Source organism: Planococcus citri, chromosome 2, assembly GCF_950023065.1.
Source record: "Planococcus citri chromosome 2, ihPlaCitr1.1, whole genome shotgun sequence".
Classification (NCBI taxonomy): Eukaryota; Metazoa; Arthropoda; class Insecta; order Hemiptera; family Pseudococcidae; genus Planococcus; species Planococcus citri.
The window spans coordinates 27,225,756-27,249,496 of record NC_088678.1 but is presented as its reverse complement, the minus strand read 5'-3'; the positions used below and the strand labels follow the sequence as shown (position 1 = coordinate 27,249,496).

Genomic DNA, 23,741 nt, shown 5'->3' with positions numbered 1-23,741 from the left:
TCCAAACTTAGCTAAGATAATATGTTGATATTCGGAAATTCTTTGCTCTGCTTTATTCGTTCAAAGCTCTGAAAATTTCGCCATTTTTCCAAATCACGGATATTTACTCGTATTGATTTCTTCTTGATGTTTTGAAGCATATTTTCTTTTTATTAGATTGAGCAATCAGTCATTCACTAATATTGTAAGAGGGTTTCCACTTAATATTTATTATTGCTGTAATTGGTCGCTTTCAATTTTTTTTTTTAAATCAAATTCACGACAGGATTTAATTTTAGCTGATCAGTGCTCAAGTTTACTAAATGAGCTATTTGAAATAGCTGCAGAAAATTCAAGCCTAGCAGGAATCTCCAGGGCAAATTTCAATGGGTCACCATCGATTATGGTCGTTCAGATATTTGATTATTTTTCGTTTCTTCACTTTCAAATACTCTTAATTCACCAAAAATCGAAAAATCAACCTTCGCAGCTCAAAATTTATTTCAGCTCAATCGAAACCGATGGGTGTAAAGATTTCCTCACAATAAATTACTACCATACTACCCCTGCAGATCCAGGTATTTCCCTACTTAACACAATTTGAGAAAAAAAAATCAAAAAAATTTCTCAATGATAATCCAGAACGAAAAAATGACCGAGAAACTAGGACAATAACAGCTGTTCTCCAAAACACTCCAATCACCACCCATCCACTCCTCTTTCCCACCTCACCATCCACTTAGCAAGTAAGCTACAAGACCTACAACAATCAGCAACTTAAAATGCGGGCACAATACACGATCAGAATTCCAAATCAGTATTAAAGTAGCACCATTTATACAAATACCACCGGCTACTGTATCGGATTCCTTGTGGTAATCAAGAGAAAGACCAGCTATAAAGGCAGACATAAACGTAGTCATAGACTTAGGTACACATATGCAGTATGCACGCGCTCAGAGTCAGACCTGATATCAAATTCGTGTCATCATGTGAGCTAAACCGCGCGCTATGACCCGATACTATCTCGGCCACGTTACTTAATATACGTCACATACCGCAAATAAAGTACATAGTAAGTATCTAAACCGATACTTTCATATACTCGTAGTACGTTCACATAGTATGTAGTTGGTACTCATACGTACCTACACTATAGGAAGAGCAATATTGCAGGAAGAAGACCATCGATGTACCTATATGAATGGGAATACGTATGGTACCTATCTGATAGAAAAGTAGCATAAGCACATGATGAATAGGATACGGTTCGAGTTGGCAACGCCGTTACAATTATCATAGCTCTTTGCGATTATTCATACGTGTTAAGGGAAAAGCACCATTTGTCTACGGATAGGATAGACCTGCATCACTTTTATTGTGCGAGCATCGTAGACAGGTGTTTACGCGATGGAATGCAGGTATCTCATCCTCGTGTATATCGTATTAAATCCATCCATCGTACCTACTCGTCTTATGAAAAAAAATATCTACGTAAAAATGAGACCCATCTAGTATACCTATGCAGTCAGAATGAGCGAGAGAGAGATAGAGAAAGCTTAACCAGAGAAACAATAAATTACACCGAGCTACCTGCTTATACACAGACGCATTACTCGCATAATATATTTAAGTGTACAGTACACTCACTCACTGGCAACAGTATTAACACCACCTCCGGGTATAAGGAGTCAGTCATAGTGGAATGAATAGCTTATTACACCCTGTGGGCAAAACACTACGCCTAGGCTATCCTATATCGAACCCGTTGTCTATTATTATCAGCAGCGCAACGCACCATCGTCATCATTCCTCTTGGTCTCTTGGTCTTGGTTGCTGGTGTTGCAGTCGAGCAAAACATCATCATCATCATCATCTTGGTCGTATAGTTGTACCAGAGAGGCAGAGACTCGAGTAAATGGAGAGAAAATAATAATCCATTCGAGTTAACAACGATTGCCATCGATATGGATACCGTTAATGGGTTCATTACACCTAATTCGACCACTCTGGTCACTTGGTCAGTCGACAGATTTTCCACAAACGATTCATCGAGTCGAGCAGCAAATCCTAGAGCAGAGACAATTCTTTACCAGGAAATTGGGCAAGTCAACTTGTAGTATTTTTTGGGACTCTTCAATAATTGCTCGAAGGAATATCCAGATCTACCAATAGGAACTGTATGGGTAATGCGAAATGGAAGATGAGAAATCATAATGCATAATCTGGTCAAAGTGAAATTGACCTTTTATCAGTTCGTGATCTTCGAATTATACGTTATGTAACTCTGATGATCGTACTTCACGACACGATACGATACACCCATATAGCATCTTCGATCAGATCACGAGATTCACCTACCTATACGGTACAATATCCGAATCCGAAATCGAAATCTCTCCTCACACACAGAGCTCACAGCTGATACTACAAGATGCGCTACTCTGAATCGAGATATTATTTCTCCATTTCTCTGGCGGGTGTGGCTCTTCCATTCGTTGTATTCGTTTGCAAATGATGCGGTTCCATCGACCGAAACACCGCATCGGATATTATGCAAATTACGATCCGGAAGTTCCGCAAGTGTGATTTTCCGACTGTCTATGCCCGAGATACATACATATACTTAGGTGAAGCAGGGACCTGGAGCTGGACTTCGCATGATTTGTTCATTTCCGGAACACTAAATTCCGATTTGTATTTAAAACACCAGTGGGCTGATTTCAACTGCTGGTTGTCGTCGACTGTATTATATTTATTATTTCGTCAACTCTGTGGCCTGTGGGACATCTCGACGTTGGCTCGATGTACTGGAAAATGTCTGCTTTCTTCGTCTATGGTGGTGTCTCTTAAGTCTTATGTAGGTACAGTGTTATTCTGTGCAATCTGCAGCGTCTCCGACCTTCCATCGGTCGTATCGTGAAATCACGTCGCAGAACGATGATCGTGAAAAATATACGAGTATTATGTCATATATAACAACGTATTTAAACGTACCTATAGTATTATAAGAGCTGCGTATTTTTATGGTTCACCGACACGCGTAGGTTTATAGGTATACTCTTCTCTTTTTTCTGTATTCGTGGCCCAATGATTAACGTTCGGCTTTGTTCTGGATGGCGCTGTATTTATCGATGGCATGATTACTATCGAGATTATCAATAAGTGACAAATAAGTAGCTATATTTCAAGTATTTCTCTCAGCCTTCTGAAATTTGGTTGATCTTTTTTATAATGTTCCTTGTCTCCTTAGAGCACTAAAGAGATCAGCATCTGATAAAATTTTATGGGAATTTCAACTTTCAAAAATCTACTGGAGGGTCCAGTAATTTTAAAAAAGTCGCTGGAGGCTCCAAAACGACTTGAAATTCACCTGAACTCGACTTCGTAGCGTATTGAAATTAGTTTGCAGAATGAATTTCGGCTTTCCAACTCCATTTGAAGAAATTTTGTGGGAATTTAAGTTTCAAAAATCTACTGGGGGCTCCAGAACTGCTCAAAACGGTTTGAAACAGTTTCCAATCGATTTGACAGGTCGAAAATAGGGTATACCCCAAATTTCAGCTTTCTAGGTCAATTTGGTAAAATGTTGATTTTTCCCTCATTTTTGGCCTAAAGATTTTCAAAAATTCACCAAAAATCGAAAAAGGCACTTTAGCACTTGAAATTTTGACAAGTGATGAATGTTTGCCTGCTATTTCGATCTACCTTTAAACGGTTTAAAAATTTTCGTGCAAGTCCTATGTTGTAACCCAAAATTTGCGATTTCGGCTTACTTGTCAATCAAAATGGCCGCCATTTTGTAAGTAGGGTCACTTTTTTTTCAGGACAAGGGCTAGAAATTTTTCTTAGGACTCCCCTTTAAAGAAAAAAGTAGATCCTTATGCAGACCACCCGACTAATACATACTATGGGAAACTAAAAATATGGGAAAATGCTTGGAAAAAGGTGAGAGTAAAAGATGTGTTCTTTTTACACGGATTTTGGCAGATTTTCGAGAATTTGGATTTTGGTCATTTTTTAAAATCTTCTTTTTCAACACTTTTTATACTACAATCATCAACTTTCAAAACCTTAGAAGTTTTCTTTTTAAAGTAGAATCCAAAAACCATTTTCAAAAATTGCTACCCCGGTAGATTCTTGTGGATTCTGAATTTGCTAAAACCCAGATTCTTGAAAATCAGCGAAAATTCTTTTAAAAAGAACACATCTAGAGTGTCATCCTTGAAAAAAGTTTTTAATCATAGATAAATGTTTTTGGCTTAAAACTTGATCGGATGTCATTGATAGCCTAATACATAGAAAATCTACAGCATATTTTTCAAGTTTTCAAAAGTCTGACATTGATGTAAATAAGCGTGACAAAAATCAGTTTCTTGAAAATTTTGAGCACACTCTTTTCCCTCTCTTCTCCTCCCCTCCCTTCCCTTCCCTTCCCTTCCCTTCCCAATGCAAAATACATAATTATCTTCGTCAAAATTACCAACAATTCATCAATGATTCGGATCGTGCAAATAAGTCGTTCATTGATCGGGTTATTGACATTTAGACCAAATAACAAAAAATGATTTTGGTGGCCAAGTTTAGCAAAAATTTTCTCACTTTGCCCAAAAAAGCTCACTTGAAAAGTAAAGAACAAAATTTCATCAATTTTACGAAGAAAGTTGAATTTTGGTGTACCCTATTTGCGACCCCCCCCCCCCCATAATCATTGAAAACGGTTAAAACTGTTTTGAGCAGTTCTGGAGCATCGTCCAGCAGGTTTTTGAAATTTGACATTTGAAAAATTTCAACTAATGAAGCTGGAAAGCGTAACTTTACATTATGCACTTTTTATTAATTATGGCAGTTGGAATTTCCAAAATGTCAATGGCGGTTTCAGAAGTTCCAAAACGATCTGAAGCCACCTTCAGTAAGCCCTCAGTCGACTCAGCTTGTTGAAATTAGAGTTTAAAGTAAATTCCAACATTCTAGCTTCATTTTTTTGGTACGTAATATTTTGTACTTTGGAATTGCTCAAAACGGTTCAAAACCGTTTCCAATCGGTTCGGTGGGTCGAAAATAGAGTAATTCAAGAGGCCACTTTAGGGCACAGTTAGGTGGTCAAATTTGGGCAGAAATTGCAATTTTGAAAACGAAATTTTGTCAGCAAATTTGATTTATTTTTCAAAAATAACGAGTTCGATAGACGCGAAATTCTGTCTACTTTCGATTGATATAATTTTGAAGCCCCTAAGTGTAATCTATGGCTCGCTAGGTTGCATTTATCTTTTTTTTAAAAAAACCACAAGGTGGTCAAATTTGGGCATTTTCATTAAAAATCTTTTGTATAAAAATTCACCAAAAATCCCAAGTAATAATATTCACGAAAAACTAGCTGTTGATTCACCAAAAGTTGACAAAAATTACCAGTAGGTAATTCATCAAAAGTTAACAATAATCACCAGAAATAGGTGTAAAGTATCCTTTACAAGAAAACTTTTGAATCACAAACAGTTGAGTATGAATCCTAATTTAATTTCAGGCCATTTTTCACATTTGAACGTTGAATTCGCATTTTTCTGTTTAGTTTTCTCTATGTTTTTTTTTTTTTTTTTTTTTTAATTTACACCTAACTGAAAATCAGGGGGGGAGGAATATGAAAAAACAGACATCTGAAAATTTAACGTTTTGATTTTAGCCATCTGCAACTTTTCAAGTCTTGCTTTCCACCCTAGAAAACTTCTCCAGCTTAGATCTCTTTGCATTAAGGAGAGAGGGGTAAAAACTCGAAACAAATCTTTCTAAGGGTGGTGATGTGTCCCTTTATATTATACATAACGTTATAACAGACGAAAATAAAAAACTGAATTTTTTGAAAACATCACGATTCGGAAGGTATAGCTCCACAAGCTCCATCTTCTTTTGATTTTGAAGTCTCAAATTTTTTATGGGACACTTTCAACTCAAGATGAACATACCTTCGTAAATTTGGTGAAAACCCAAGGCATGTTTGTATTTTTAGAACAGAAAAGAGCTTTCTATCACAAAAAGAGAGAATATTTCTACAAATGAGCATCACCGAGGACCTATTTTTTTTTTTTTTGAAAAAGACGGTGCAAAAAAATCTCCTCAAAAATACTCTAAAAATTCAGCTTTTCGTTCAGAAGTTCAGAATTTTTCATTTAGAAAGATGAAGTAAACCTAAAAGCCAGGAACTGCGAGAAAATTGGTGACATTCGCTGATTGCAAGAGGGTTTCCGTTTCTGATTCAACAATCTTCGAGGAAAACCACAAATTCCAAATTTTCTCAAAAATTGGTAACACAATTTGAGGATCTATACTTAAAATGGGAATTTTTAAATGCTTATCATCAAAACAAATATCCCTCAAATCTACGTAGGTACATGCTTATTCCTGGAAATTTTCGTACCACCATTGACCATGGTCAATACATCTTCCAAGGCAAGATTTATCAAAAAAATCCCATCGTTCATAAAACGTCTTTTTTTAAATCAAATAATGGCTCAAAAATTCTACATCAACTCCGTCAGCTTCATTTTCATAAAATTTGTCGAATTATTTTGCGAACAACCAGTCACTCATAACTGCCTAAATCATATCCATCATGAGTCGAGACATTGATGTCAAATTAATCGGGTCGTTGGGTCCTGGACTTATTTGAACCGCGGTTAGCGGGCTCCGGCTTACATATTTTCCTCGCGAATATACCCAGCGTTATTACAGGAGGTATATGTATACGTAGTACCTACATAAGATATACTTGCATATCTTAACATACTTTCACTTTCTTATGTGCAGAGTGAGAGACCAACAACAGTTCGTATGTAGTACTTTACGTATGTATATTTCGACGTTAATGATGTAACTGTGTGTGTGAGTGTGAGTCTGGGTGGAGTATAAGGAAAACAGACGCCGGCGATTAATCGTGCACAAGTTGAGCTGTCTTCGGCCAACTATTGCATTTACCTAGGCATATACTCCACTATATCGTGTAGTTATGCAGTATATTCGTATACTTATAAAATACTTTGTAATATATCCAGGGCTATTAAACGGACAGTTAAGTCGGGTGGATCGCGAATTGCGAATACCTTTAGCTTTAGCCAAGTTGTTATTGAATTAGCTCCGCTCCATCGCCATCGCCATCTCAATACCGAACATTAATCGGGTTTACGATGTATCCTGACGTAATCACGTGCTTCGAATTGAACCGCCATCGCCGAGCCAGGCGAACGCGAAGTCGTTCTCGACGAAATTTGGAACGGTTTCAAGGTATCGTGCGAATTCTGCGATGAATTTGCCATGCACAGTCAGACTGTGAGCCACGTCAAAACTTCATAATTTACTTTTTATTGCGCAATATAAACATATTAAAACAGGTAAATTGCGTACACCGAGTGTATTGTTCCTATACGTACATCATCGCCTTTGGGTCTTTCGCATGGTTCATCACATGTCATGTGCCATTTATACCTGTACGATCATACACACGTGTGTGTGAGCGTTGTCAAAAATGAAACAAGAACCGACCTATGTGAATTATCGCAATGAAAGGAAGTGCACAATAAATGTACTCGTATAGAGATAAATCACAGGTATGTAATGAGCACCTTACATCATCGTATACGACATCGTAAACTTACAGATAAGCTGCCGGCCTTGCTGACGTCATTGTCGAAGCACCATTCAAACCACGTTGATCTATATACTCGCGATAATCGCCTCAAAGGATAAACAGTAAACACACCGAGTACGTAAGACAATAATACGACGTACAACCAAGCTCGAATATCTTCAGTCAAGTCTCATCTTCTCTCTATTCTTTAATCAGACCTTAATTAATGTTCTCGAGCAATCGAACCTGAGCATGGAGCTATGAGACGAGCAGGAAAACAACCGAGGCTGTTTTTAATGGCTTTTGTTTTAAAGATGCGTATATACTCTATACTCGCACCATAGGCTCTGGCCTGACAGATAGCTCGTTGATTGTGAAGATTATCCTTTTTTAATACACAATACAACGCTCTACGCTGTGCCCTAAACTCATATACCTGGGTACATACATAGGTACGTAGCTCTGCCTAGAGATGAGAGAAGATGAGTAATAGGTTGGTATACGAGAGGCGAACATCATTATTACACCTTGTACTCCCATTTGCTCGCCTCGAGTATTATCACATGATATTTTAGTGAGTATACGCATTTGCCCCTCTGGATGTTGTACCTATACCAGGCCGGTTTTTCACTCTTTCTCCAGGAGGGTCTTTAGTTTAAATACGTATTACATTCTATGTACATATTTTCTGTTGTACATAGACATAGAGATGAGGCTTTGTTTGCATACAAGTATTTATAATCTTCACCCTGACTCGCCTCCCGACGATGTCTTGAAACAAATCTGACTAGTGAGACCAGTCTAATTATGGAAATATGCGAGAGTATGTACTTATAATACAGGATTCTTTTATTTTATTTTCTTCGTAAACTTTCTGAAGAGGGAACTGGTGGTGTTCTATCTGATTTGGGTTATTTGCAGAAATTATACATACGAGTACGAACTGCCAAAATAATCTGTTTCGTCTGCATGAGATTGGTGAACACCCGTAAAATATGCATATCGAGAGTTCTCGACAAAATCACGAGATAGAAATTTGCATTTATTCCCCCTCCTTGATGGGTATAATCCACGCAAGGATGCCAAAAAGTAATTTTACTCGATTTAGCTATCGGCTTTCAAACGTGGATAATGGGTTTGCAATGAAGAACACGTTCCAACGTAAGTATTAATACTGCTGAAATTACAGTGCAAACTGCAAATCAGAAGAACTTACATACTTATAATACTTGATTTTGAAAGTGCAGAGAATAGTGAATTTTTTGAAAATTCAAATTCCCCCTATACTGTGAAAAAAAATTAAAATTTGATAAAATTGAGGTCTGCTTTTTATGCCCTAATTTTGACTTCTTGGTGATGGTTTTCAGCCCTTTCAGTGTCTCCAGCAGATTTTTTAGATAGCATAGTTTTGTAAAGAAAAAGCTAAAATGAAATTCAGCATCTAGGTACTCGACGCAGGAAAATATAAAAATCTGTCATAAATTCTGAAAGGGCTCAAAAACACCACAAATCCATTTTTGAGAGGTGAGTTGAATTTCAGCTTTTTACCTCGATTTTACCAAATCTTGATCTTCCATGAAAACGCTAAATTTGATCATTCAAAATTCGCCAAAAAGAGCATAGGAGGATAAGAGGGAGAAATTGCCTTTTGGAGCCAGCGAGATGAAACTCCGGCAGAAAGTAGGTACTGTTGAGATACTTGATCGCCCAAGTTTCAGATCTTAAGATTCAGTGGTTCTTGAATAAGAGCACTTTACCTCAGAAATAGTTACGAATTTTTCATATAAAATCTGCCTGCGCAATTTTGATGAAACATGGGTCATATTGTAAGGGCTTATGAGGGCTTTCAACAAAAAAAATCAATACACCCTTCCACCCTCTCCTTCCCTTCAAAAATTCTATTCAAGTTTTCAAATCACCTCTTACCTATGCAGATATGAATTCACAATTTTGGAAAAAATGTTTTTAGAAGCTTATCATAGTCCTACACTCGAGTCTCTAGCTTCTGGGGCCCACAGTGTACCATAGGCTAGACCGCCAGAATGTGTAAAAACATGTTTTTTTCGAATCCTGAGGTGGGCGATTTGATTGATATTTTGGTATGGTACATATTTGTGAAAATTTTCAACAACAAAATATAACCCCCCCCCCTCCACCAACTAGTAACTCCGTCCTAGCTCCTTCCAGGACCCTTATCCTGCGAAATCTTCCCAACAAAAAAAAATATAGATCAGACTATTTTGACCGAATTCACTGTAAACCTTCATCATTTTGAGTGTAAAGTCATCCGTAAAATTTTTTAGCTTCGGAGATGCACCGAGAGTGAAGATTAGGTTTTCAAAGAAAGGGCATTTCCGGAAAAATCGTGTTTTTTTCGCTCTAGCCTGTAATCAAACTGGTTTGCAAAAATTCATCTAGTTTCAAAATTTTCAAAATATGATATTTCAGATTCTTTGTTCGACACTGTTGTCCTGGGCCATGATCATTGAAACCCAAGACAACTTTCCTACTGAGCGGTTGAAAATTCTCAATTTTCTTATTTTTGGGTAAATTTGTGTTTTGAAATTTTTTGCTTTTCAAAATATACAATAAATACTTAATTTGCATTAAACAAACCAAAAGATGAGAAGATATCATTTCTAAAACTGGGGAAACATTTTGGAACGCAGTAGTGCCATTTTTTTGTCATTGTTGCCTATTTTAAAAAACTGAAAAAAATGGTACCTTTTTGGCTACCTAGGTACTTCTCTCAATTTTTCGAAATTGGCAACAATGGCAAGAAAACTGGAACCACTGTGTTCTCAATGTTTTTCAAGTTTAAGAAATGATACTCTACCTTCCTATATTTTGGACGAATTTACCCAAAAACAAGCGATTTTAAAAGTTTCAACCGATCAGTAGAACCCTAAAACTGGTCTTGGATTTAGATGACATGACCTAGGTTGACGCAAAATCTTCAAAATTATATTTTGGGACTGCGCCATTTTTCCCAAAACAGGTTGGGTCGGGACTAGATCGTAAAAGTTACGATTTTTTGGCCTTTTAAGGACCCAATCTCCCCTCCCGGAACACCTCCTGAGCTAAAATTTTTTCGAAGTGACTTTCAACTGAAAATAAAAATCTTCACTAAATTCGGTTAAAACTCTCCATTTAAAAAAAATTTTTTTTATTACATATTATTCAATTGTATCAGATTGTAAGTATCTAAAACTTAATCCCAAAAATCCAATTAAAATGGAGTTTAATCAAACCTATACATTTTCAGAAATAGATCAATTTGAATTCGATTGGATCGACAAATTTTTTCGTTGAAGGTTGAACAACGACTCTTATGCATTTTTTATGCTCAAAAATTGACATAGAGATCAGCCAATGTTTAAAAAATTGTCTATGTTATGTACATAATTTCTACATCCTCAACACTCGAAATGAAACAGTGGTCACTTTCAAAAAAAAAAAAAATTGGGAAATTACCTGCCAAGCGTACATTTAAAGGAATGGCAAAAACGCTGGCATCTTTGAAGTGGTCCACACAGATGCTGTCAAAGCTACCGGACAGTCCGGTATTGTACCAAAGACGTGGAAAATACCTATCCTAACACGTGTGTGCATCTGGACTCTCGAGCTCGAGTAGGTAGGTAAAGGCAAGTATACAAATATGTTGAATATGAGAGTTGTGTGTAACTCGCGTAATGGTGAAATACCGGAGCAATGAACTAGATTTTTCTAGGTTTATGTAAAGAGAGAAAGACTACACTACACGTAGTAGATAGGACACCGAGACTATACAACGACAAAGACAATAACGTAAACTATACTATCAGTACACGCACGCACACACAAGTAGAAGAAGACCATAGACAAGAGACCGAGAGATGCGGACACAGCATGACATGGAAGTTAGCATCATCGTCATCATTGGCACTGGACACAGGCGCGAGTGGAATATAATACGTTAGTTGCGGTGGTCATTCTCGCATATTGGCAACGTAATTGGCCATATTGCTCCGGCTGCTGAGATGTACAAGACCTGTTTGGAGGCATTAGCTATCGACCATCTTTCACTTTTTTTAGAGAAGAGAGAACAATGTACGCGTAAGTTGCAAAAATGCAACGTATGGTACTCGTACTGCTCCCCACCAGATACAGATTTTTTGAGGTATACAATCGAAAGTACTCTCCCCGACTTCGGAACTAACATTACATTTTTGAGATCAAATTGCAAATACTTTCCAGGGGTTCTTAAGATTGCGAAATTTCACTAGGTACTGATTTTTTCACCTATAATAATCCGATCCGTGAGCTTCGATGGAAGGAAGGTAGGAACGGACGTTGTTTCTCAACATCTCCCCTATACAATTTCACTTTTATGAAAATTTCATTTTAGGCAACCTTCGAGGCTCAAATTATAGAAAAACATGCCTCAAAAAAAAAATTCATCAAAATGTTTTTTTTTTTGAATCAGATATCAAGTCCAACTTTTCAAAGTGGAAAAAAATTGATAAATTGCAAAAATAATGTCAATATTTTCAAAAATTTCAAAACGGCTTTTTAATATTTTATAAGATTTTTCATTCACCTATTTCAAAATCAAAAAAATGATTTTTCATCTGACTTTCAAACCAGAAGAAAAAATTAATAAACTATTAAAATTATTCCAAAAACGACCTTCATGACATTTCATCAAGCTTTTTAAAACTAGAGAAAAATTCTGCCGATTTCATAACCCAAGTTTTGTGCAAAAAAAAACAATTCATGATTCAAAACACTTCTTAGAGAGGGGATTTTAAACCCATATTTATCATCACCCCTCTATAATTTCAATTATTGTGATAATTCGTTTTTGAGCTGCCCAGCTTTATCACTCTTGAAAGAAATGCTTACCTCAAATTGTTGGAAGCTGTATCTATATAACTTTTTCAACTACCATGGAATTGGCCTACTAAATGCAGCTTACAAAATACTTGCAAAGATGCTAGCAAGAAAAATCGATAGCCATGTGGAGCCAATAATATTGAAATGCCAAAATGGATTTTGAAAGGGAAGATCATGCATAGATGGGGTATACGCAACAAAGCTGCTGATGGAGAAGAGACGAGAATATAACCTAAAAACCCACATGTGGTTTGTTGATCTGGAGAAGGTGTATGATTGAGTACGAAGGAAGAAGTTGTTTGAAATCTTGAGGAAAATTAGTAAGATCTGGAAGCATGCTGGAAGCAAAGAAAATAGGAAGAGGAGTAAGACAGGGATGCTCAATGTCATGTAGTCTGTTCAACATCTACTTTGATGACATGATTAAAGAATAGCTGAAAACCAAACCAAAAGGGCTAGACATCAATGGCACCCATGTCAATGCCCTGCTATTTGGTGATGATCAGGTGGTCTTTGCTGACAACGAAGAAGACTTGCAGAGAGCAATGCACAACTTTCAGAAAGTAGCTGATAAATATGGAATGAGAATCTTGTCGTCAAAAACAAAAGTGATGGCCTTCGAGGGGAAAGAGCCAATACGCAGTAAAATTGTTGTAAATGGACTGCCATGGAACAAGTTAAGAGCTTTAAATATCTCGGATGTGAGCTATCATATGAAGGAGAAGTCGACTCACAACTCAAGATCAATAAATTCCTGAGAGTAAGCGGAGTGATAAACCGAGCCATTCCTCCAAGACAAGTCAGAGTCAAAACTTGAATAAGAATCTACAATACGCTGGCAAGACCAATGCTGCTGTATGGAAGTGAAACATAGACGATGAGAAAGGATATAAAAAGCAGAGTAACCGCAGCGGAAATGAGATTCATGCGAGCCACAACAGGATATACCTATTATGAGACAAGATAGGAAAAGGAACGTAGACATCCTGAAGGAGCTAGGAGCAAAGCCAATCATTAGACGAGTGAAAGATTACAGAAAGAAATGGTGAAAACACATTGATAGAATGCCTGATGAACGGTCCCCTTGAAAAGTCAAAGAATACACTCCAACTGGCAGGAGGAGCACAGGAAGACTGAAGAAAAAACTTGATGATACATCGGCAAGCAATTCTTCTACAGTTTCCCAGACAGGCTGAACAGCTCACCAGGTCAAAGTTCAATGATGATGATGAAATGTGTCAGAAAGAGTTCAAAATAAGACAACTGAATAAATTTAAACTTTTTTTGATGTTTGGAATTGAAAATTGAATTTTTTTCGAATTTTGATTTTTTTGGTGATGAGTTTATTTCACCGAGTGAAGGAGTTTTCTCAACTTTTTCAACGGATATGTAAAAATAGGGGTTAAATGGGTCAACTTTACCAGTCAACATCTTTGTTCATGTTTTAAATCAAAAATCGAATTTTTTCGCAGACTTTCAATTTTTTTTAAATCCACTTCACTAAATAACGCCATCCCAATTTTTTTACTAAGTTGTTCAGCATGAAAAGTTGTCCATAATATATTTTTTCAGAATTTTTGAGAGTCGGAACGATATGAAAACTACCCTTTGAAACTTTTTGAGCTAATTTTTTGTACGAAAAAAAGTGGCAACACTGATTTTTATGATATCACCAAAAAGCCTCTCAAAACCTCTACTTATTGGAAAAAGTTCCATTTTGGTAGGTATCGCGATTATCGAGTAATCCACTACTGAAATGGACGATATTTTAAATTCACTGAAAACTTTGACACCCCCTAGCAGCCTTTAAAAAAGGACCAGAGGTCTGCAATTTGCGCCATTAATCATCTCTTCGGAAGGTCTATCCACAAGAAAAATTTCAAAAAATCGCCGACTCCCCCCTCTTTTCACTTCTTGGTCGAATTGACGTGAAATGACCCCATAAGATCGTTTGTACATCAAGTGATTTCTTCAAATTTGAGGCAACTCGTAAGCGCAAACTGGTTATTCAATATACTGTTGAAAAGATATGTAACTTTTAGGATCTCAACCAAATTTTTGCTATTTTGAAACGATAGAGCGACCTGCCACCTGTATCTACTAAGGTGAAATTGGTCAACGAACAAATGTAAACGGTAGCCTGAATGACGTGCAATACCATCTCAAGTTCTTACCTAACGTGAATCGTATCTACGTGTACCTGTAGCCAGCTCTTACGTCCATCAAAAGTCAATTATCGCCATAAATACCTGCAGTATTAACCTAGTTATCATTATGACTGGTAATTTACAACGATAGGTACTCTCTGAATAACACACATGTGTACCTGAGCTCTTGGTTCTTGGATTTGCTGCTGTCGCTGTGACTCTATGAGAGATCATACGAAGAGAAATTTTTGCATACGAAACGATACGATGATCTTAAAAGAGAGGAGATAAATAAACAGGATGGCTGGAGGGGTATATAGAATGTGGACTTGGATAGTGCTATAGATTGCTAAAAATATCTCCACAGATATGAGTAGGTACCTGCGCTGCTGTACGGCGTTTAGGTTATTCACATCTCTCTAGAAAGGTCATATGCTAATGGGTTGTTGGTTTACGGGTAGCTCGGCTCGCGGGCCCGGCTCTCGCGGCATCGCGATCTATAACACACACACACACACATCGTGCTCTCTCATCTTGTGCTTTTTCACTTCATCCTAGGTGCTCGTAGTACGTATACTATTCCAGACCAGTGCAGCATTCCATTCGGAACGCACCTTTTACCAACCAGCTATCTTTAACAGATATAGGCACCATAGTGCATAACAACTCGCAGACCCGCTCCCATCTCTCCATTTAACACTCCGGAGCAACGCAGCGTATAAAAATATGCATACTATCGAACCAGCAACGACAAATAGCGAATTTAAATTAGAGCTACGAATAACTACACGTACTTTATATAGTCACCTATCTCTCTCTAATACAATAGTCAGCAATGGTGACTGCACAAGGATTTGTCAGTGGTCACCCAGAGCCCTCAGATATCAGCAGATACCGCAAGGTTAACGACCCTAACGTTGGTATTTCCCGAAACCGACTTAGATTCTTGGCTAATTATAGTACAACGTTGGTATTTATTTGGTGTAGATACTCGGTAGATGAGGAGCGGTTTCTCGGTTTGGAAAAAAAACAATGAGTATCGATGAAAGGAAATTATGCAAAAAATAGGTACAACGAAATTGATCGAATCGGGTGCGAAATTATGTAATTTACTTTCTACCGTGTATAAATACTCGTAGAATAAGGTTTGTCGTTCGTTTGTTTGTTAATATTATACCTATCTAGGAGAAGCCATTGTACCAAGTAGGGTTTTTTCCTTCGCTGTTGCTGGTCTCTTTATCGATATGAGTTACGGTTGACTGAACATGGTTGTACACCTTGGTGTGGATATATGGTGGATAGTTTACTAGTAAGATAGGTACAGAAAGAAGTATACGTAGACGATGGTAGGATCACTCGATCCTTCTTATGAAGACTCCAGGCAGGATGGAAATACCAAAAGTGCGATGTAAAATTAAAATTATCAGATAGGTACAACACTCGTAAGTGGACGTATACCTCGCGACCGAGGACCGACGCGACACAACAGCAAGCAACTGCCAACACCATTAGGAAAACCTTATAGGTAGTTGATTATCAGTATCATAACTCTTGCGACCATTTATGTACATACTCTACGGTGTGTATTTCCTGTACTCAAACACCGTACACATTTTAAATTAGGTACCAACTACCTACACTGGCTATCTAACCTGTGCCTTTTTTTAGCTTTATACCTACTCATCGTTCGCCTCACAACGATACTTATTCATAATAACGATCTCAGAACGTGGCCAGCATCGTAATAACCCTCTAGATTGTGCGAAGAAGAACAGAAGAAAAAACAATATACATCGATATTGAGATATTTACTATTTATACTGCGACGATGATGTTTTGGAGTCACGTCATTCACATCACATCGACAGAAAGGTGCAGAAGGGACGACTTTATGGATTGCGTTTGAATTTTGCACGTATAATTTGTTGACCTTTTTGAGACGCCATGGTGATGAGATGACCGTAGCTTGAACTGGAGGAGACGAGGAGAGGTAAAGCTAGACAATTTTGCTTGAATCTGAACATCATTTCTGAATGATACTTTCTGTCACGTTTAGCATAATTTTAATGTTCGGTTTCAGATACTGGAATGTTGAGCAACTTTTCTTGTTTTCTTGTGGCTGGAACTGGTAAACTGGTATTCTTCGATGGGGTTTTGTAATAGATTAAATATCTGCAATACGTTTTACTCCATCCTACACGAATTCAATAATTCGTCGAAAATCTTATCAGAAACAAAAAAATCAAATGTTGGCCAAAAATGCGGGAAAAAATCAAAATTTTACCAAATTGATCTAGAAATCTGAAATTTGGAATATATCCAATTTTCGACCAGCCAAATCGATTGAAAACTGTTTCAAACTATTTTGAGCAGTTCTGGAGCCTCCAGTAGATTTTTGAAACTTGAAATTTCCCCAAAATTTTATCAAATGGAGATGGAAAGCCGAAATTTACTCTGCAAACTAGTTTCGACTGTATGGTAGTTTCAAGTGGTTTTGAAGCTTCCAGCTACATTTTGGAAATTTCAATTTTCCTAAAAACGCCATGAAACCTTTCAAAAAGTCGCTGGAGGCTCCAAAATGACTTGTACCCACCTGAAGTCATCTTCAGAGGGTGTTAAAATTGGAGTGCAGAGTAAATTCCGGCTTTCCATCTCCAGTTGATGAAATTTTATGGAAATTTCAAGTTTCAAAAATCTGCTGGAGGCTCCAGTAATTTTCGAAAAGTTACCGGAGGCTCCAAAACGACTTGAAATTCACCTGTAGTCGACTTCGTGGCGTATTGAAATTATTTTGCAGAAAGACTTTCGGCTTTCCAACTCCATTTGATGAAATTTTGTGGGAATTTCAAATGTCAAAAATCTACTGGAGGCTCCAGAACTGCTCAAATCGGTTTGAAACAGTTTTCAATCGATTTGGCAGGTCGAAAATACGGTATATATCAAATTTCAGCTTTCTAGGTCAATTTGGTAAAATTTTGATTTTTTTCCCTAATTTTTGGCCAAAATTTGATTTTTGAAAATTCACCAAAAATCGAAAAAGGCACTTGAGGACTCGAAATTTTGACAGGTGATGAATCTTTGCCTGCTCTTTCGATCTACCTTAGTACGGTTTAACAAATTTCGTGCAAGTCCGCAAAATCAGCGATTTCGGCTGACTTGTCAATCAAAATGATCGCCATTTTGTAAGTAGGGTCACTTTTTTTTTTGAGGACAAGAGATAGAAATGTTCCTTAGGATTCCCCCTTCAAGAAAAAATATTTACCGGTAGGGGGTGCAGTAGATCCTTATGTGGGCCCCTCGACTATAGAGGACTACCCATAGCTCTTGCAATACAAATTTTCTAGGAGCTTTCACCCTCATTTGAGACTGTTCTCTTTTCTTTTTCAAAATTTAACATCTTAAAAAAAATCTTTCAAATTCTAAAATTTTAAAAACCAAAAAATAAACTTTTTGTATAATAAAACACAGTTTTTAGTTCTCTAAAAATGCATAGGTACAAATTCTCGAAAATTTTCACCCTCACTTTGCTCGAGCCTGTCTTTTTTTTTCAAAATCAACTTCCTAAAAAAAAAAACATTTTTTCAGGTCTCTTGAAATTTAACTTTCAAAAACTTTAACGCTTGCTTCGCTCGGGGGAAATTGTTTTTTGTTTCATAGTAGAAATATTCACATTTGGGCTCCCAAAAATCCAAAACAAAAAATTAAAATTTTAATAAGTCTTTTGATTGAATTTTTCCATGTTTCAAAAGTATCTTCTATAATCTTTCAAAATTCTAAATACATAAAAACAAAAGTATCTACCTAAATGAATGATTGTGAACGAGAACGAGACAAGTACTTAAATCAAGCTAGAAAATATGCCGGATAAACGTGTTACTAAACATGTAAGTATTGGAGATGGACGACAGAAGACAGACGACGAACGATGTCCCTCATATATTGTAGTACCTATGTATGTAGTAGCATAGATATCTACATTTTATAACAGAGTAGTACGAAAGAAAGAGCATAGCATAGACACATGTCAACCTGATTCCGCACCATACTCGTTCTCATCGTCATCACGTGTACCATATACTATATAGTAGACTATTTATCATTACACGGGTCATTTTCCCGCGTATGTATCCATGCAGCTATCCACATACATGTGCGAATAATAATTCCAGCCACTACAATGGAAATGAGAGAAAGATACCTAGTATGTCGTATACGGGCAAGGAGGAGGGAAATAGTCGATGTCTCTTCCAGTATAATTGTAATTAGAAATCACTTACACGCTCATTGAGTTTATGATCGAGCATTGATGGAAATTGGAAAGAATCGCACATGGAGAATAAATTTAAATTGGATCTCTATCTAAATGTAATTGTGCTTTTGAACATGTTCTCTGGGGTGAGAGGCAGGGAGTAGTAGGAAAATTGTTCAAAACAATACTACTCGTACGTACAACTCAGTGGATATAAAATGTGGTATGAGAGATAGTAATATGATGACGATGATGAGGATGAGAGAGATACGAGTACCTATCACAATCAAGCATATGGACAAACCGCATTATTCGAATGAAGCTGGGTGTCCTAATTTGAATACGACAAATTAATACGAGCGGTTATACGACTCGATGATGATGAGAGGGAACCTATGTGACGTAGTACGCCTCTTCCGGCGACATTGTCCTCTTCCGAAAATGTCAACGAAACGAAACAGATGCGATGTCCAGGATAATATATGTTTCCTATCCAATCTGTCCCTCTTCGATTTGTGTTGGTCATTCATAAGTGAAATGGTGCAATGGTCGAGCTCGAGGTTTGTCTCTTTGAGGACCCATTTCTCCCCTCCAGGAGCACTTCCAGAGGTAACATTTTTTGAATGATTTCCAACTTGAAAAGAAAATCCTCCGACTTTTTTTTCGTGATCCACTCTAACCATAAAAATGTTTTTTCTACGCTCCAAGTTTTTGATCGAGAGTCAAATTGTTGATTTTTTTTCTTTTTCATATTTTTGAAAACGTACCTATCAAAAACACTCGAATACAAAAAGAAAGGAAGGAAATACCCAATAAAATTTAGTTCATTTGATAACCATTTGTCAATTTTTGGTCAACACATGGAAGAAGCTCCTTATACTTTCGTCTTCAATTTTTAAAAATTTAAAGAACAACTTTTGAATCGATAAATTTTGTGATTTTGATAAAAGGAACACCAAGGCACGTTCAAATTACTGACGTCAGAGTAAAATGATAACGAAAAGCCTTGCGTTTGAAATAAGTACTTGGTTTATCAATGAAGCGTTATCATATCACAGTTGGTAGCAGAAGAATGACCAATCGTATGACGTAATCTTACGATTCAATGACTTCATTTTTGAAGAAGAAATAGTTATAAAAAAATTGTAATAAAAAACTGTTAACTTTGGAGCAAAGATACTTAACTAGAAATCCCAGACTTTTTCCGACGAATTTACCAACACAATCTACTTCCTCTAAATTCTTACTCATTATTTTTTGCCATAATGAACCTTAAAATAATCCTACAATTTAATACGATCAGGAGAGGATGCAGAGAAGGATAAATACACTTTCTATTTCATAAATTCAACAACGAAAAAAAAAAAACACAAACAAAATTTATTTTTACTCTAAATACGAAAATTGGGGCATTGGTTCCAACTGCAATGGAGAAAGTATATTTCTGTAAATTCGAAAATGAGGAACGTTCCTAATGGAAGGTTCAGTGACAGCCTTACATATGTATGATTTTTTTCGCAAAACCAGATTAGAAAATTAAATTAATAATGAGATTCGCAGTTCCGAGCGAAAAATCCAAAGAGAACAGAAAAAATTCAAGAATAACTCCCAGATAAGTTTTCAAATTTTGAAATTTAAAATGACTTTGGATTGAGCCAGAATTTTTTCCAACAGCTAATTCATCATTAAAAAAACATTTTTAAACCCAGAGCTGGCTGATAAGTATATTGAGAATTTCTACCTAAACCATTATAAAACCACAGCAGGACACTTCCCACAACTCTTCAACATGTTTTTAGGTTTTTGGAACCCAAAAATCGATAAAACAAAAATTACATGTCTAGAAAAGGAATAGAAACACAAACACCTTTCTTTCTTCACCATTACAATTCCTTCTCCATCACAACAACAACTGTATACTCGTACGAATAATCTACGATTCAAGAGTAGATCTAAAGATAACAACTCTGGTTGAAATTCGCGATTGAAACGTGTCATTAAACAACACCGTCTATTCCTAAAGCAATTTCTTCCCTCTTTCTTTATAAGTATATTGTTCGAATCACAAACGATCAACGAGAATGTACATTCTGCGAGAGCATGGGTTGGGTATAATCATTCGAATCGATTAAAAAAAATAATAAGAACCACAGAGACCGCGAATATCAATTTATACCTAAAAAAGATCCCCTAGAGTTAATACCCCAGCCCAGATATAGATAAAAATCACCAAATCTGTATGGTGTAGGACAAATTGCAAACTGATTCGAACCGACAAACGTACCTATATCTAACCAACTCTACACAGATTCACATTGTGCTGTTAACACACGAATTCTGTATCAGAAAGGCCAAATCAACCATTAGGAACCACACATGGACAACTGTTCGTAGATTGAACCGCATTTCACATTAAAAAATAATTATCTGCTACATACAGTGTGTCCTATACCTGAAGAGTCGACAGGTGCCTCTGCCTAATTGTTACCTGGCGAAAATCACGAGATGATTGGAACAGTTTTGACTTAGCCAATCAACCATGGTTCTGAGAAGGGTGCTTCTAATTTTTGTACATACTTTTGTCAAATATAGAATTTACATGATTTGTAAAATCATTCCAACTAGTTTAAATCAAAGACATAGATTCTCCAAAAAAAGTTATAATTAAAAAAAACACGATAATTTTCTCCCAAATATAGTGTTTGAGAGGGGGAGATGGAGGAGGTCGTTTTCTCTTCCGTGTCACACATTTAAAAGAAAAAAACACATAAAACCTACCTAATCTGAATAAGTATAGTCAGAAAGCAAAACCTTGACTGATGGAACGAAAAAAAAAACACCAGCCAGTAAACGAACAATACACATTCGCCATTCAGTTCAATGTTACTCGAGCAAATGCGAAATTAAATACGACGACGTTAATTTCAAAACCAATTAACCGCAGATCAGATTACATCTGGTAATCAAAACAACTACCGTTGTCGGTACACGACGATTTGCAAACATCGCCGAAAAAGAAAAGCTACCTGTATCCAGGACACAGACAGTCAGAGAATGAGCGGTGAGGAAGAAAGGAGGCGATATAGCCGACCAGACCATTAAATGTAAGTACAATGGGAAGGTTCGAATAATGCTACGTCATTACAAATTAATTGACGCCTCAGCCTAGGACAGACATCTGGGCTGGAAACAAGACTAGTGACATGACCTAGGAAAAATTGGCGGTAATTTGGGTAAAATTACCACACTAAAATAATTATGTATTTGCAAAAGTAATGTATTGGATATTTTTAGTCTCCTAATTAGAGTAATGTAAATAGTTCGGACTTCAAAATCAGTCAACAGATCTTTTGAATCGAACTGATCACTGATAAATCAAGATCAACAACTCGATAAGGAGTTCCATAATGATGAAGTTGCACCTACTTTGGGTAAGTTTGAATTAAGATTATCAGTAATATTAAAGGGCAATTTGGTGTAAAATCACACAAAAATTGGACGATGAGTCACCGATTTTTCAAAAAAAAAATCTTGCACGTGTGTAGAAGTCCTCGAATGAAGACGAATGACCGAGAACCACAGATCTCTGTGATTTTTTTTCACCAAGGATAACTATGAGCTTCTGAAATTTTGAAAATGGTGTTTTTTGCAAATTTCAAATATGGATAATGCCGATTCCAATTCTTGGAGTAATGAAAACTTTATTCACTAATCAAAATGCTACTTCAGGAATGAGACCTGACAAAACTCAGTGTTACCACTTATAAAAACCTACAAAAATCAATTTGAAATTGGGTTTTTTGAAAAAAATTCTATTGGAGTGGATAGAGGGGGGAGGGACGTTGCAGAATTCGAGCAAACTAAGTAGACCTTACTTTGATCGTCAGCAAACTTTTACTTTTCATATAAAAAAATGAATAAGAAAATAAATTTTAAAAAAAAACAGTACTTACAAGGGAACCTTTTCATGTGTCACACTCCGATTTGAACGGGACCAAATTTTTGGAAAGAGAATAGTCTAAAACCCCCAAAACCAAATTCTCAGCTGCCCAAGTTCATTTTTCGATTTTTGGCGAATTTTTGAAAATTCAAAATTGACTGTTTTTGGCGATTTATGGTTTTTTTTTTAGAAGTACGTACTTGATCAATAAAAATGGTCAAAATAAGTCCCAATAAACTAATATTTAAATACCCAAATCCAAATTTCACCATTTTCAACCATTCTGGAGCCTCCAACGCGATTTTTCAATTTCTCCAGAATTTTGAATTTGTTCCAGAAGGCGTGAATATGAAGTTGGGCAGCTAAAAATCGAGTTGAATATTACACTGGACCTGTTTTACGAGTTTATCCACATTTGAGCCGATTTTGAGAGTGACGCCTCAAAAGTGTCTTTTTGACCAACCTTTTTAAAATTAAAAAATCGAAAAAATCAAGTTTCCCGTTTGTGTAGAAATTTTTGAAATTCACGCGAATCGCTGTATTTTGTCCAAAACTAACCCCCCAAATCCAAATTTTACAATTTCCAGCCATTCTGGAGCCTCCAAGAGCGATTTTTCAATTTCCCCAGAATTATGAATTTATTCCAGAAGGCGTGAATATGAAGTTGGGCAGCTAAAAATCGAGATGTGTATTATACTTGACCTGTTTAACCAGTTTATCTACATTTGAGCCGATTTTGGGAGTGACACCTCAAGAGTGGTTTTTTGACCAGCTTTTTTCAAAATTAAAAAATCCAAAAAATCAAAAGATAATCGTTTGTGAGGAAATTTTTGAAATTTGCGAGAATCGCTGTATTTCTTCAAGAATTAACCCCCGGAGTGCAAATTCTACCATTTCCAGTCGTTTTGGAGTGAGGGTGACACCTCAAAAAGC

The 23,741-nt window shown here is 36.6% G+C and overlaps 1 protein-coding gene across 2 annotated transcripts in view; it reads right to left on the bottom strand.

Moving 5' to 3' along the window:
- LOC135835285 (uncharacterized) overlaps window positions 1–23,741 on the bottom strand; it is a 58,163-nt gene that overhangs the window by 30,435 nt on the left and 3,987 nt on the right. The window lies entirely within an intron of this gene.